This window comes from Melanostigma gelatinosum, assembly GCF_949748355.1.
Source record: "Melanostigma gelatinosum genome assembly, chromosome: 17".
Classification (NCBI taxonomy): domain Eukaryota; kingdom Metazoa; phylum Chordata; class Actinopteri; order Perciformes; family Zoarcidae; genus Melanostigma; species Melanostigma gelatinosum.
The window spans coordinates 16,814,222-16,830,639 of NC_136650.1; the positions used below are offsets into that span (position 1 = coordinate 16,814,222).

The 16,418-nt window shown below is 41.4% G+C and overlaps 1 protein-coding gene across 2 annotated transcripts in view; it reads right to left on the minus strand.

Annotated features, from left to right (window-relative positions):
* csmd2 (CUB and Sushi multiple domains 2) overlaps positions 1-16,418 on the minus strand; it is a gene marked incomplete at both ends in the record, with an annotated part of 212,096 nt that overhangs the window by 159,187 nt on the left and 36,491 nt on the right. The gene's annotated exons all lie outside the window — the stretch shown is intronic.

Below are 16,418 nucleotides of genomic sequence, written 5' to 3' on the forward strand. Positions count from 1 at the left end.
AGGGGAGAGAATAGAGAGTTTATGAGGCAGTCTGTGGCTCTGCGTCATGTTAGTACCGTCAAGAGCCAGAAAATCAGGGGAAAAGTACAGAAATAATCTGGTGGTGACAACCAGTGCCACAAACCAGACGAGGTTATGGAAAGTTACCAAGATATGTAACACAACACAACACTGCATTTTTAATTAATTTCTCCCTGAAGTGCTTCAAATAGCTATATAATTCACTTAGTTGCTCGTGGATGCCATGTTGACCATCTCGGCTTGTTCAATCATGTACCTGAGCGGGCATGCAAATAAGCGAGAGGGCCCAGTATTGACAGAACCTTGTCTAATTGTGTGTTACTATGCAAATCAAGTTCAAATAAAGTTCAATCGCTTGCTCCTGCACCTCCTCTTGCTTCAGTCTTGCAGTTAAAAGTGTGCGGTTGTAGCTTCTGTTCTCCTTGGTGACATACAGTAGATCGCCCAAGCTTCGGAGTTTGCGAAAAATACTATATAGGTGTGTAGTGGGTTTTGTTCTTGCTGCGTCATACAATACATTTTCAGAGTATAAATAAACCTGCCATGACCAAAAATCCATTGCTCACACACACACACACTAGCACAACTCTGTCATTCAGTTTACAGTCCCAGTCACACACTCCCACACAGTGAGGGAGGTGGCCAGAGCATTTGCTGGACTTTGGATGAAACTCAGTCTCTCCACAGGGACCGGCCTGAACTCCGGAGAGGACAGAATGGCTCCTATACAGCAACACAGCTTACACCTCAACGTCACACTCAATGCACACTTGCTTTTCCACCCGGATGTCTCCAGCTTCATAATACATATACAATATTTGAAAGGCTATTGGTTTGTTTTGGCTGCACTGTGTTTGGTCCAACTTTAATCTTAACAGGATTTAAAGCTCTATGTTGAGTTCAGAAAATGTTTTTCTTTTTTTTTTTATATATATATATATATATAAGCAAAACTCAGCACACAACTAAATGACATATTAGGATGCTTGGCGTTGTCTTCGCAATATTCATTTTCGTATCTTTTCACACAACATGCTTTAAAGCTGTGTTAATTTCAAGTAAAAAAAAAAAGAAAAGAAAAAAAAGAAAAAGTTTTGTTTCTTTATATTTTCCCCTTTCTAGCACGGTAAGTTAAGACTTCCTTACAGCAAGGTCGAACAAGGTTGGATCAATGTTTTTATCCAACAGTGCATTCCACAGGGCTTGAGCTGTGGAATTAACTGGCTGGTAAATAAATAGAATGCAAACAGTGTGTGTCCAGCCCACCATCGGACAACAAACATGACCTCTAAGTGCTTGATTTCGCGCGTGTGTGTGTGTGTGTGTACCCCTCACAAAGGTTACGTTAGCTGTGAAGCTGTGTGTTATGAGACAGCGCAAGGCTTTAGTGATGCTATCTCACAGCCTAGATATGAATTCAGATTGTTTGGTTTTTAATATTTGGAAGTATATATTCATCGATGGCGTGTTGAGGGTTTTTTTAGATGTTATGATGATATGTCCAAAACAAAGGCAATGTACTGCTGTCTCGCTAATACACAATGGCAGTCCCAATATTAGGGAAAAGTCTTGATTGACTGAGAGAATACAAATTGATTGACACATTAAACGTCAGGAAAAAAGTTGTCTCATACAGCATTTGTATTCCATAAGTTATTTAAAAATATTGAATGTAAATGAAAGTATTCAAATGTGTGGGTGTAGATGGATTTTGGAGGTAAACAGACAAAGTGACTTTATTTCACAAATGCTGTTTCAGCATTGTTGGCCAATGGCGAAACATACCGGCCAAATCCTTCTCGTCACTCATTTACCTACTTTTTCTAAAGATGCTCTGAAAGGGTGAAGTCAGCAGTGACTCACTTAGGGCAGCTGCATGTTGGACTTCTCGATACATCAGTGACTTCAAAGCAGGCGTTTTCCGTCATCTATTAAAGGTAGAACACCTTTTCAAACATCAAGGATTCTGCCCTTAATGACTCAATGCTGTATATCTTTTGCAGTACCTGGTTACTACTCGGGTACTCTCCCTCTGGTGTAATGCTATACACACTGATGGCAGACTGACTTGTCACTTTCAGGCTCCACTGTGCCATAGCCTTTATTTTGACCAGCCAAGGCCACCTTATTACTGCTTCCCCTCCATCACTATACCACATTAGCATATACGCAAGGCCTCTGTCTGATTAGCATACAGTATTAGCTATCGGGACTCAGGCGGCGGTGATGCTGCATGGCCACAGGGGCCCCTGGTGCAATGCAAGTAACGGCTTCAACCCTGCGGTTATGAACATGAAAGGCTGGATCAACGTAGCTCTTGTGTCACAAAAGTTTGATTTAAGAGATTGAAAAAGAGGCGGGTCAGTTCAGACATAAGGTTGGAGGTTCAGGAATAGATATCTTTGTCACAGCAGATGTTTTGACTTGTGCCGGCGCCCTCATATTGTACATGCTGGCGTACCGGCATGGATTACTGGCACGCCTAAATGGACCGGTGCCATCATTCATGATATTACTTACACCTGTGCTTTTCCTGCTATGATAAGTCAAAATGTCTTGCTTTGAGAACAGCCTAATTTTGGGGAGGAACAAAACAAAACTGATAAAGACAATGGATGTGTGAAAAAGAGGAAGTGTATGCAAGGCTGGGAGAATGACGGGGAAATGTGCGTGTAAGAGAGAAAGCCTCATTGCATTAGAACTGATTGAATGGACGGCACTGTCAGACTTTAGATGTCTATGTTTGTGTGTGTGTGCGTGTGATTTTCTCATCACACTCTCCACTTCAGGTTCTTAGTTTGGGCAGTAAATTAAGTCTAAAAGCGCCATTATAGGGGCAATCCCCAATAAAGGGCTATGCCTGGATCACTGAAGCAGCAAATACTTTTTTTTACCTACTTTAGAGTCCATACTCTCTTTATTCCCACAATGTGAATGTATCTGTCACCAATAAACATCAACAGTAAAAAAAACATTGACAGTATTTGATAAAGTGCATCGATGCAGCGACGCTCGAGCACAAAAGACCCGAAAATGTATGTTTGTTTTTTTTCTTTCCCGGCTTTCTTCCGACACAATTATTTCCCCCCAAAACTGACTTGAAAGCGGTCGAATTGTGATGCAGTCAAAAATACAATTCATGAAAAGGTAATGTCTCTCTTTACGTACAATAAAGCAGGATAACCTGCTGAGAGCTAAGTATCTTTATAGCCAAAATTAGGAATCCAAGGCACGTGTGTATGAAAAGGAAAAATAATCATAAAAAAAATGTTGAACTGTGTTCTTCAAACTTATTTTTCAAAATGTATTTCTTCCTGCAGGCTAAATCCTAAACAGAGAAAGAGAATGAAACGGGAGCTGGAGAAGAAGAGAGACAAAAAAAGAGACGCGCACACACACACACCAAGGAGCTTGAGAGAAATAATGAGAAAACTATTTTAAATGTTTGCGAGATGACTTCACATTACTCTCCATTAATTCCCTCCCCTACACACGCTTTCATACATCAGAATTATTTCACAAATGATTCTGCAAGCTCTACAGCCTTCATGGGAAAACTTTCTGTTTTTAGAACAGAAAGGTGGGTTTTCTTCCGGGGGGGTCTAGCTTCTGTCATCACGTGGACTGTTATATCCCAACCCCCCCCCCCCCCCCCCCCACACCAGAACCCGCAACATCAGCCCTTTGGTGTTTGTCATGGCAGGTCCATAAGTCACGAGGATGGGAGACTGTGACATGGCCCATCCCTGGGTGCCCGAATGCTTTAAGCACTTCCACTGCTGAAACGGCACAGGATGCTCCTCGTCCATCAAAGCATTACTCTCTGCTGCGCACACTGGCTAACAGCAAAAGCGTATACGAACACGCTCAAGTGTGAACAAATCGCGTGTGCACACACATACACACTGAGATCAAGGAGCCATGCCATCCATCACTTGCATCATCTGCTTACATTCCTTTATTCCTTCCAATCTCTCTTCATACCCTCTCGTCCGAGGTGAATAGGACAAGGTACAGTGGGGAAGGAGAAGATATGAAGAGCATCTCCTGTAAGATGACATTTGACCCCAATAAGACTGATGATCTCTCTTCCTGGGCGTCTTCAAGCCTTGTTCCTCAATGTGTCACCCTCTCCTCAGGAAAAGGGGATAGTAGTAGTATACCCTTGACTATTGTAAAATCCATTTGTTGAAAAAAGCTTATGCTGCAGAATAAAGAGTTCATTCATTTCTTAGCACTTTGTACCAAAAGGTTTTGTATAAGGAAGTCTTGCCATCTTAAGGAGATGGGGCGACCGTGGTTTATTGGGTAGAGAGGGTTGTCCGCCAACCGAAAGGTCACCGGTTCGATCCTCGGCTGCACCGTGTCCTGTGTCGAAGTGTCCCTGAGCAAGACACTGTACCCCTAACTGCTCCCCGGGCGCCTGTCATTGGCAGCCCACTGCTCCCTTTATATATACAGGGATGGGTCAAATGCAGAGAATAATTTCCCCACTGTGGGACCAATAAAGGATTGTTTCTTTCTTTCTTCTTCTTAAATAGATCGATAAATACAATTGCTGCAAATGGTGGACGATAAGATAGTAAAATAATAGACAATTGTATTTCTCTTAGACGTTCAAGAACATATTTACTATTATTTTCTGTGTCTTTTAAGTTATAAGACTGTAGTTGAAGGAGGAACCAAGTCCCTGAAGTTAATCAGAAGTAATATGCTGAGGTTAGGGAAAGGGCAAGAAAAAAAGGAGAGAGAAAGTCTGTGAGCTACAGAGGAAAACGTGTAGATGACAGTTGGAGAGACAATCCCATTTTATTACAGTTTATCCACCATCACTGGCTGGAGTGTATTGAACAGCTGCAGAATATGCAGCTTTGGGAGAAAAAAGCACTGTCATCAATAGGGAGATGCTACACTCGGCAGCATCCGACTCTAACTTAGTTCCCAACATAAGAAAGCAGGACACACGAAAGACGACATGACCATACAGCGACTCACATTTTGGCGGGAGTTTAATTAAGAAATCCGACCCAGTTTCACTACAGATTGAACGTTTGCCTTTAACTCTCAGTAGGTATTTATGTTCCGACTTCACTCTTTCCCATCTGGACCTGATCCTTTTCTCACGTCTTCCTGCTGTGCATTTGTAAGTGGCATTGCGAGATCGATCCCTACACACAGGTGCATTAGCTCAACAACAAAAAGGTGTCTCTTCACCCACGTGCACCCTGGTGCTTGTGCACATGGGACAATAAAACGGGGACCCACACAACTGCTCCATTGTGGCTATGAGGTCAATAACTCCACAGGTTCCCTTGAAATGCTAGCAGAACAAAGCTTAAAACCATGGAGCAATTCTCAGTCCTTTCTCTCATCATGCTTAAGGGACAGCTGAATTGATATGTAATGACGAATTAAATCAAGTTCCCAATGCCTCACAGTGTCTCTGTAACTTTTTAAATCTCCAAGTGAGCTGTATTGATTTTTGAGACTATAAAAGCTAGAGATTATCATATTTTCTTTACAAGTTATCAGTTATTATTCATGTGTTGTGTTCTCTGCAGCACTACTTTACTGTAATGCCTATTTTCTAAACAAATATTTTAGGTGGTGGAGACAAACACTTAGCCCAACCACCTTAGATTTAGATACGCAGGGGAAGCCCCTCATCAAAGTTGCTGAGTGTAAACACATTTGAGTGTATTCATATGTCTGTAAAAGCGCATGTGTTCCTGAGTGTGCCAGTAATAGTTAATGTTGCAACTGCGTATCGCTGAATGGTTTGGGGTTTGAGATGCAGCTTTGGAAATCCCCATCTGATTTTGAACGAAGCTGCACATAAAGCTTCTCTAACTTGACAACAAGAGAAATTCTAGAGCGAGAAAGAGGGTTTGAACCTCGGTACACAGACAATCAGACATACACACACAAACATGCATAAAAAAAACCACTGGAATGAACTCTAGATAGCCTCATTCCCCACGCACACAACAGCAGGTGCAGTAAAAGGGCCAGTTGCTATGTGGGAGGCGCTGAGGTGTGAAAGAGCTCATACAGAATTTATGACTATCGACAATGTCTGCAAAATGGAATAATGTGCCATTCACTATATATGAGCCGAAACTAAGAGGGATCAGGGAGCATGAGAAGGGAAGCCAGAAGACGGATGAGCGACAGCGCTGGGGCTGTTGGGAAGACAGATCAACACATCTGTGTACAGCCTTGACTCTGGCTGGCTTGAAACATATAAATCCCTGTGGCTTTTTCAGGCTCATCTCTCCACTGACACTATACTCTTTCAAACATGAATCAGAGAAATCCTGTGGTCACACCTGCTAGCTCAAGTACACAGGTGCACCCAGACACGTTTATCCAAAATCATGAAGGTTAGACGTGAACACAAACGACACTGGTTTGCTTAATAGCTGCCAATGTATCACCGGGTCAGCTGATGGCTTGAAATACTGTACTGGTTGCAGTGTGTAGTCTTGAAGGTACACAGATGCAGTCGATTCGGCCTTGCACTCTACAATGCAAACAGACATCTACAATGCAAAACTAGATGGATGAAATAGGAAGGAATCTGAGACACATTCATTTCAGAAAGAAAAGTATTGCAAGGTAATACAAATGTACATCATTTCATAGAACAGGGTAATCAGTTAAGTAATCAGGGTAATGTGTTAAAGTAATGGTAACCATCTTTCGTGTAGGAGAGAATAAAATGCAATGTGATCAGTGCATGCATACCTAGTGTGTTACTACCCATTCGAGTTTTTATTTTGATTGTTATTTAGCATTCATCCTCTGGGAAAGGGAAGACGCATACCAAAATTCATGACGATCGGACGAAAACCTTTCAGCATTTTGTTCAACACCAAAGCACGACCCATGCACAGTCAGACCAACATCTACATCCTTAGGTTCTGCTATTGGGGGGGGGGGGGCATCTAAATTAAAAGCCTTCTACCCTGCTATCTTGTTTTCCTGCATTTTGTATTGCTTTGCCCATTCCCTCAGCAAACCCTCTTCTCCACTCTGCAGGTTGCCTTGGAAACAGTAAAGGCCCACCAGAGAGGACTTTGTGGAAGGGGACGTGCCGATGCGTAAACATGCAGGTTTGTGGCGAATGTGCAAAAAAACAAGCGCACCTCTTCTCTTAGAATGCAGTAAACCTGTGAAATCCTCTCAACATATGCAGTCCCCTTGACCATGTACTCATGACTATCCTGGTGGCCTTCCAACCACTGTTGGCAAGTTTATTTTGTCATTTCATACGTCACATATCTACGATATGGAGCTGAAGCCTTCATCGTATACATAAGAAGACCAAGTATCCTCCCAACGTTTATACAGAAGAATCACTCACATTGTCAGGTCAAATGCCAATTCAGACTGAAATCCCATTAAAGGCGTCTCACTTCTCATTTCAGTTTACTTATCTGACTGGAGCAGATAATAAAGCACTCGTGGCTTGATGAAGCAAAGGTGCATTGGAAAGATCAATATCTTTATTTAACCTTGGCTCTTCCCATAAATTTATACGGTTCCCTCACTTTCTTTCTTTCTTTCTTCCCTGTCACCTGCTATCGTGTAAGTGTTGGCAATAAAATCCTAAGTTCACCACAACTCGGACTTTGTGAATGAAAAATATCTCTTTGATCCAGATCTATAGGCGTTGAAGAATGAAAAGCATATCCATCTGTGATTTGTTTTCTGAGGCTATTATTGACATCCGATAACTTTCTGTTTCCATCATATTGCATGTACTGTGGTGCAGTGTTTCCCAAACTTTTGTGACCCAATTAGTATTGTGACCCAATTCAAAATAGGCCTTATGTATAAATTATGAGACAGCAAATTTGTGCGTAAAATAACATTCCTCGCCATTTCCAATGCCATTTCCACATCACCTTATCTTGAATCGGTAAACCAGCATATTTGAAAAGATGTATATTTGATAAATCACAACTTTCACTTTAAATACTTTGTAAATGAGACTAAATAAATGCATTCAAGATGAGATGACGAGCGCTCTCAATCTTTTTATTTCATCTCATTTAGAAAATAAACATTTAGATGAAGTAAACATGCTCTCGTTTTCTTGTTTCTAACAAACAGAATGTTAGATGCTACATTCAATGTTATGAGTTGACTCGAATTACTAGAACTCCACGAACATTCAGACTCCCTCATGTGGCTCAAATGTGTACTGCAGATATAAATGTTAAATCAAAAGACCATGGAAGAAATTCTGCAAACTTATTTGGCAACCCAAATAAAATCTCCTGCACCCAACCTGTGGCTTTGGTAATGACTGCTGTAGAGTACACAGACTATAGACACAAAATGGAGATTTGTTTAAATATGATTATCAAAATTTGGCAATAGACATGTTACAATTATATAAGTAAGATGCCAAGTAAGTTACATGCTCAGTGTCAAAAATATCAAATCCACAAAACAAAACAAAACAAAAACAAAAACAAAAAACAAAACAAAAACAACAATTAAAGGACAGTTTTGCGAAGACAAAAATTTGGCGGAAAGTGCAGATTGAGCCAAGCGTATTGTTGGCTCAGACTGGCTGAGTGCTCTATTCCAAAGATCTGGTAAAGAAAAGCACCTCTTCACTGCATCTATAAGCTGTTGATAAATTATAGATATAAATGTATAAATCATACGGATCACGTAAAGAATGGCGGACATTCCGATAAAGAGCTTCATGGGCAAAAGGTAAAAGGAATTGTTGTGTTCCTACAGAGCGGGTAGCTTGTGCACGAGTGAAGCTTCCAAATTCCATGCAGTTCTGTTTTTAGCTCAACTCTTAACTCACAGCACGGCCTTTAGTCTGCACGCTCCACTTCACCAGTTAAATCATCCTGTCATCCTTATTTCTTATGCTCGCAATTTTTTTAGACCAAGTGTCCTGATCTGCCTGTATGACAGCTGGAAATGCATTACAGTTTATTTTTAATAGAGAAGAAGCTTTAGTTGCATTTGCTACCATATGAGAAAATGAGGAGCCATGAACTAAATTAACAAAACTTCATTATCAAAAATTTGTTGATAATACCACTTTCTGAGAAGACCTGCAATACAAGTGCTTTGACTGGTTCCATTCAGCCCTTCGGTTCCATTAAAAGCCTCTCTCATCCACCCTGCAATTATCATCACGTGAACCACATTTAGATCCTTTGTAATATTATAATTGTAACATTTGGCCAAATATTGAACAGTACTTATGCGGGATGAATCATACAATCGAAAATTGCGGTGTTCCAGTAAATGCCAAGAGGTTTGTTGCAGATAGAGTCCTTCACTTCTGACTCACTATTATTACCAAAATATAATAATCCATCAGAGCAAACCTCCTCTCCTCCGTATCTTCTTTCCCCAAAATATTTGTAATTTGTTTGTATTATTCAACATTTCAGGCACCCTCTGCATGTTGCATACTATGCAATCATCTTGTCTAAAAACTCTACCTCCTCCAGCCCCAAAAGAGTCAGGGTGACTTCATGTGAAAGGAGAGATTTCCTGTTATTACTGCTTTCTTGATTCCTTCAAATCCCATCCTGTAGTCTCTTCTTTTGATTACAGATCTACTGGGGGGGGGGGGGGTATAGTTCCCAGGGGATGTACCATCCTATCATCAATGTTTGCTTCATCCTTTGTTTCCTTTCAACTTAAGGATCATAAAGAAATAGTTGTGGGTGATATATCAGACATACAGTATACGTATGTATTGCACAATGTTCCACATGAGATGTAGTGAATTACTTTATCGCAAACATCAAGTTCCCATTCACAAGAAAGATACTCATGCCGGCGCTTTGGGCGTTTCACTTCTCTCACTTTCTCCTATGGCCCTCTTCCATTTACTGCATGTAGACCAGTCACCACTTCCACCCACTGTACAAAAGTGAAGCCAAAATAGCCTAGCCCTGGTTGAGCAGAGTGCAGCAGCACGTTGAGCAGTCGCATGTCGAGGTAGTCCCACCAAGGGTTCAGCCCTGGCCGCTGAGGCTGCGCCACTAGACCGGAGCTTAACATCCGCGTTTCGGCTGCTTCCTGCAGCTAAAAAGTCCCCGAGTTAACTGATGTCGTTCCACTGATACAAATTTTTAAACAGACTTACAGGGACTCGGAATTAAAAAATTACAATACACCGCCTCAGAGTGTCAGAGTGAAACCTCTTTAACAGATAGTTGCAGGCCACTTCAAAGTGTCACTTTGACAATATCAGGACATTCTGATGTGACATTTCAATATTAAAGCTGGTTAAAATGAATATAACAGCTGTTTTCCCTCTAAGTTCAGAATCGTTGACTGGGAGGATCACACTGAACATATGCATTAAAGGGTTAATTCATTGTTCATTATTTTAGAGGAAATATGAAATATCAAGATATATATGGTATATTGCACCATAGCCTTATACATTAAGATATTATCTCTGAGCCATATTGCCCAGTCCTAAAAAAAAGATAATTATTTTGTAACAGACACCAAAAACTTTGTTCTAGAAGGAAAAAAACATGATCAAATAATTATTCAGACCCACCAATCAAAACAAAGAATGCTGAGAATGTATACAAATACAATTCTGTGAATAAAGCTCCGCACTCAATGCTGCAGATAAATCAAGTGGCATTTGGAGGTGATCCAAGTAAAGCACATAACCATGTGATTTGTCACTCAAAACACACTCAGGCGGTACACAACTGTGCATCCAGAGTATAAAGTAAACACCCTTGCTCTTATCTTGCACAAAAGATGCCAATTTGACTCCCCACCTACTCTTGCAAAGATCACTCTCCCCGAAAATATCCACCAGCTCCTCCATTTGACAGAACACCTCAGCTTGTTCAGAGTCTTTGCCTCATTACACTGAATTGCAGCTGTGAATTAAGGCCTCAAATAGAGCACGTAGCAATGCCAAATGATGGGTAAGAGACAAACGCCAAACAAACAGGTGTGCCTTCACGTTACGCTTCAGTGACGGCGAGTTTGCACTGTGAGCTTGAGCTTGTCGGGCAGAGAGGGACAACCATCAACACAAGGATAAATACAAAATCAGCTAAAAGGCCAGTTTATGAGTAACTTGTGAAGATATTTGTCTCCTTCCAAGTAGTCTGAGCAGGAAGGTTTATTTCTTCATGACACTTCCCGGTTGTGTCTCTTCGCTCTAGTAAAAAAACCTGAAGTGGACCGGAATGTTTCTTCAGGAGGTCTCCTTCCTAGCAAAGTCCTGCTTATAGTGATAACAGCTAATATTAGCAGGGGTTACATTGACTTGAATTATGGGAGCTTTCTACTCAGTAAAAGTGAGTATTTGGCAACACTATCGTGATGTGTTCACATTTAATCTTGTACAATGTATTTATTTAGCGAGAAACTTGAATAAATACAGTTTTACTAGGAATAGGAAATGGAAATAAGAGGGAATAGAGTAGTGCAAGGATGATGAGAATTTATGTAGGCCAACCAGAAAAGTTAGCATCACACTGGTTCCCTCGAAAAAAAGCCAATGGGATTTTTCCATTGGAGTTTGGATTATTGCAGAAAATAGGCTCAGTGGCAAAGACAAGTTCATAATATTTACATGTTTTCTTCAGCAAGATGATCTTCACAAATGAACACCAATGCCATTCATCACAATCACGAATGATTTACTCACAATCCGACACAGAACAATCAGCAATCCTAAACCTAGCGACCATGACTTCAATCATATGTGTAGATTAACAGCCATGGTAATTAAATTGCATTTGCACACCGACAGATTAAAAAATGTCATTGAAAAAGATCTACAAAAACTCAGTCAACAAAGCTTTGACTACAGTCACAGCTTACCAGTGACCTTAAACATTTAGGTGTCTAACAAGTGAATAATCAACGGTCGATAAGGTCTGAAAAAGGATTAGTGGAGGCAATTGACAATGATCTGGCCTGATGAATGGCTGCACATTAGAGCAGCCTAAACGGAGAAATGATTAAAGACAGCAGCCAAGAGGGAGCTGCTTGGTTGATATCAATTAAAGCAATGGAAAATAATGCAATGGTTACTGTTCATAACTGTCGCTGGGTATTTCATCATGGGTGATCACACTCATGCAAGGCAATCTAAATGATATATTAGAGTACACAACTGCTTAATGATAAATGTGGGTTTATTAAAGTTGCCTGTACTTGAGTCTTCAGTAAATACATTTTAGGCTGTTAAAAGTTGAATTCCAATCACACTAATAGGGAGGAAGCAATTGAAGGGAACGAAATACCTGCAGATAGGATGGCAATACACCCTTTCTTAATAACTTAATAACTACAACAGCAGAACATTTTCTGGATCAATAAACTGTCACACCGATGTACCTGCAAGAGAGGAGAGTAAATACGCCAATAACTCCCACAACAAACAAAATAGATGAGAAGTCTGAGATGACACACCTGGAATTTGATGTGCATCTCTGTCATCACAGCATATCTGCAGATCCCCTCTGCCTCCCACCCGCTGAGTGTCTCTGTCACACCAAGGTAACGCAGAACCCCCACTATGCGATCAATACAGATATCTCCTTTAATAGTTGTACACGCTCTCTCTCCCTTCCCCTCTCTCCCTTGCCTGTGATGAGCGACTGAACACGACATTAAAACGTGACAATCCCAGCACATCTCCCCTTCCTTACACCATCAAGGGCTCCTTTCCTTCTCAGTCTGACCTTGAATTACCAGAGAAGAAGTGGACACTAATTCGCTCCAAGTTTTATCAACCATATTGCTTACACCTAGCACATACTGTTGCATCGACTCTTGGCAGCGAAGAAGACACAGCTCATAAGTCACAGAGCTTTCCTACTTTGTGCTGCTTGCATGTTGTAAAAAAAAAGCTCCACGTACAAAAGGAGATTCATCACCTCGGTCTCAAGTGGGGATATACATTTGCATATACCGTACGCACGCACTAATACGAATATTCAGAAGCAAGTTCCTACCTCATCCCAGCTCAGAAACAATGACACCCTAATCCAAGGACAATACGGACACTAATCCACACAAAGCAGGGATTGTATGAAGAGACAAACGTGGGAGAGAGGGAGAGAAAGAGTCAGCACGCTAACAAGCAAAGGAGGCTAATCCTGATGAGAGATCGAGGCTGGGAGAGGGGGATAACAATGACAGGGAGGGCAGATGGAGCAAAAGGAAAGCGGGAGAATGGATAAAGGAGAGGAGTATAAGTAAGGTTCAGAAAGTACATTTCATTTTGTACTTTCTTTAACTCACAGAGTAATGTAAATATGCAACAGCTGATAAAATCCACCAATGTCGATGGCCTTTTCAAAACCAATGGCTGCTGGCTAAAACTGAGAAACATGTGGATTGCTGATTTCCCCATTATGGCTGCAAAGAAGGGTGTGTTACCTGCATGCCAGATCAATGACGGCGCACAAGTCCAAACAACCTCCTAAATGTAGCTCATGCGCAAGTTCAGTCAGGAAGACATTTGCTTGTGATCGCTGTCTCTCCTCTCCTTGTAAGTACTCTATCAGCTGATTGGGGGCGTGCACGGTTAAGCAACCAACCAGATTTGGCACACAGTTTCCTGAAGCCAATCAGCTCGTTGCTGTCAAACTTTAAAGTGGTCTCCTCTCTGCTGCTGTCAGTTGTCATTTCAGCGTTAAGCAGATGCGACCCGCCTCCACCCCAGTCGCCTCCAGTCAGCAGCGCAGTCAGGCTCCTGATTCATCATCAGATGGCAACAACTCCTTTCACCACCACCACCAGTGTCTTGGCTCCAGGGGGGATTAGGCCTATTGGACCTCTGTATCCCTACCCTCGGTGATAGTACTTCCGGATGGAGTCCAATCGCCAAAGACTTTGCACTTTGCATATTTGAAGCTTGTATAATAAATCATTGTTAAATTATAAAACAAGTCTCTCCTGATTGAAGTTACGTTATGACTGGTAAATGACAAGCAAAGCAGCATTAAAGTTAATTCAACAATCCGGCACAGTGCTCACTCTACATACAACACACCGGGGCTACATTACATGGCGTTCAGCAAACTTCACAGAGAACAATAAAGGCAACAGAACATGGTCTCGCTCAGCTACGTCAGCATAAAAAAAGGAAAACTCCAAAAGATTAAATACTCAAACAATCAAACCAGTCATGGCTCGCCTCATTGTTAGGAAAGTCAGTGTGCACATCATACATAGAACGGAAGAATATAATTCATCCCAATACCCCTCACTGAAAAGGGGTCACAGCTGCCAAAGGAAAACTATCACCCGCTCGCTGCTAAGGGTTACCCAAGGCTGGAATTAAGTAGGCAAAATCAAAGTCTACGATCCAGAGGACTGAACAGATGACATTTACAAGAGGCCAACCAAGGCACTTAATTACACGCTTTCATAGAGTGGCAGAATTAGTGTGCAAGAGTGGTACCACACATAAACAGTGAAAGAATATCAACATTAGCAACCTTTTGAAGAAGTCAAACAGAACAGGTAAAGGGGAGGAAGTGTTGTGGGTGACATTTCATGCGGTCAAAGCCCAACAACGAAGTGCGAGTGTCAGAGGAGAAGTGAGAGCAGTGTGGGTTCCTTTTTTGGAAGATGAGCTCACTGACTGAAAAAATGCATGGCTTCGGAGAGGATGAGCGCCGTGCATGAGTAACGGTGCAGCAAATGTGCCAGGTGGCGTTCCTTGAGTTTTCTCTCAGCTGTGAGTCATCCTTATCTTTCCATCCCTCACACTTCAAAATCATTATCTCTTATTCTGTCTATTTGTCGATTCCTATTTTTCCTCATCTCCTATTCCATACGCTCTCTTTCCATCTCCCTCTCACTTCTTTCTGCGGCTAACCACTCTCTACCAGTTGATGTCTCTTTTCCTGTGTCTCCCCCCCCTTGTCTTCCTCACAATCTCCCTCTCTCTTTGTTAGGATGCAGTGAGGGTAGGCCTTGCCAGTGTAGTCTGTCAAGTGAGGAAACAGGAGGGAGCACAGAGAGCCTTTCACAGAAGCCAAAATAGAGACGGGCATGAGAGAAGCACCTCAGTGTCCACTCTCTGCAAAACAGACAACTTTGTATGTGTGTGCATTAAATAACTGCACACCCACACACACACACACACAACACTGTCAAAACATCCCGCCCACTGGCCTAGTATTCGCCTCTGTCTGTCACTTTGTGCCACTGTCACACTGCTCACACCGTAGCTGCTTCCCCACAGTGGGACTGGCTCCCTTTGCTGCGGTCCACCAACATGTGTTCAGCTTGTTATAAAGCACACACATATGTTCTCTCATACAAGCAAAACACACACACACACAGATGCTTTTTGCTCCAGGCCATTCAGTCAATCATCGCTAAACTGCAGGGTCACATTTCCAGGGAGACTGCATGTATTTTTTTCACAATTGCTCTTCGTCTCCTTTAAAATTGAGCTAATTTTTAATCATGGATTGATTTTAGGGCTGCGTTTTTTGGACACCAGAGAAACAGCAAATATTCAAAGCTTCAGGGGAAGGAGGGTTCCTGCACATACAAGTTACTTGGGTGAGTTGCTAGGTATACTCATCATCATGATGATCGTCATCATCCATTTTCTTTTAATTTAAAACCTTGGAAAAACATTTGAGGGATTTTCATGTTCAATGGTGCCGAGGTATGAATACAAAAAGGTGGAGACTCAAATAGCAATAACGAAGACTGCAATTAAAAGAAAAAGTGTGCATAACTGATAAATATTTGGATGAAGTGATGAATCTCAAGGATCGGTGACATACTGCATTTGAAGGTTTGCAACTGGAAGTGGCTGCCCGCCCATAAATAACATCCCCGAGGTCCAATACATGGAGAAAAACTGCTTCAGCATTTCTTTTACTTATAGATAATGAAGAGCAAGATTTATTTTAATAAATAAAGCCCAATTCAATCTCAGCTTTGCTAACAACATGTCAATATTATATATACTTGTATAGAGATCATTCCTAGCGAAAAAATACACAGGGGCGGGCGCTGGCAATGAGAAGAATGCGATCCGTGAAAAATAAATGGAAGACTAGACCCGTCTGTGAAGACTAAAAATAAAATAAAAACAATAACTCCTTAACAAAATTGAAAATCTAATACCTACCCAAAGAACCGACATCAGAGTAGTTGAATAATTTGGTCCGGCCTAATTGATTTATATTATTCTTTTTTTATTGCATTAGCGTGAGCAACATTGTTCAAGAGCTTACTTTTTCTTGTTTTATCACATTTTATCAACTTGTCTTTTCCATAAAAGGTGTGTATATTTCATGAGAGCCTCCATATATAACGTACATTATATTTAGTTTCTTTATTACTGGATGCATAGGTCTGCAAGAGAAGTGGTCTAAAAAGGC